Source organism: Mandrillus leucophaeus, unplaced genomic scaffold (genome assembly GCF_000951045.1).
Source record: "Mandrillus leucophaeus isolate KB7577 unplaced genomic scaffold, Mleu.le_1.0 Scaffold274, whole genome shotgun sequence".
Classification (NCBI taxonomy): domain Eukaryota; kingdom Metazoa; phylum Chordata; class Mammalia; order Primates; family Cercopithecidae; genus Mandrillus; species Mandrillus leucophaeus.
In genome coordinates, this window is record NW_012102854.1 from 688,461 (window position 1) to 689,344 (window position 884).

At 43.9% G+C, this 884-nt stretch overlaps 1 protein-coding gene across 1 annotated transcript in view; it reads left to right on the forward strand.

Annotated features, from left to right (window-relative positions):
* ZFP14 (ZFP14 zinc finger protein) overlaps positions 1 to 884 on the forward strand; it is a 62,189-nt gene that overhangs the window by 313 nt on the left and 60,992 nt on the right. The gene's annotated exons all lie outside the window — the stretch shown is intronic.

An 884-nucleotide genomic window follows, 5' to 3' on the forward strand; every position in this document is an offset into this window, starting at 1 on the left:
TAATCTTTATGTACAGATACAAACAGTCCCTTTAGTGTCGGAAGTGGAGCTTCGATTCAGAGTTTATAGGGTTGAAATGCTGCTTCACATAGCTCTAAATGTGGACTGACTTAGTGTCGGCATCCCCACGACCTTGCTGATATAGGACATCATCCATCTTTGAGGTCTCCCAATGCAGTCCTTGTAAAAAGGTACATTTTGTTTAACACTAATTTTTTTCTTTTCTTTTCTTTTCCTTTCCTTTCTTTTCCTTTCTCTCTTTCTCTCTTTCTTTCTTTCTTTCAACAGGATCTTACTTTGTTGCCCAGGCTTGAGTGCAGTGGCATGATCTCAGCTCACTGCAACCTCTGCTTCCCAGGCTCAAGCCATCCTCCTGCCTCAACCTCCTGAGTAACTGAGACTACAGGTGTATACGCTACCATGCCTGGCTAATTTTTTAATTTTTTTTTGTAGAGATGAAGTCTCGCTATGTTGCCCAGATTCTGGTAACTACCATTCTACTCTCTACTTCTATGAGATCAAGTTTGTTTGTTTGTTTATTTATTTATTTTGAGACAGAGTTTTGCTCTTGTTGCCCAGGCTGGAGTGCAGTGGTGTTTTCTCAGCTCACCACAACCTCCTCCACCTCCCGGGTTTAAGTGATTCTCCTGCCTTAGCCTCCCGAGTAACTGGGATTACAGGTGTGCACCACCATGCTCAGCTAATTTTGTATTTTTAGTAGAGACGGGGTTTCTCCATGTTGGTAAGGCTGGTCTTGAACTGCCAACCTCAGGTGATCCGCCTGCCTTGGCCTCCCAAAGTGCTGGAATTACAGGCGTGAGCCACCACCCCTGGCCGAGATCAACTTTTTAAGATTCCATTTATGAGTGAGATCATGTGGTGTT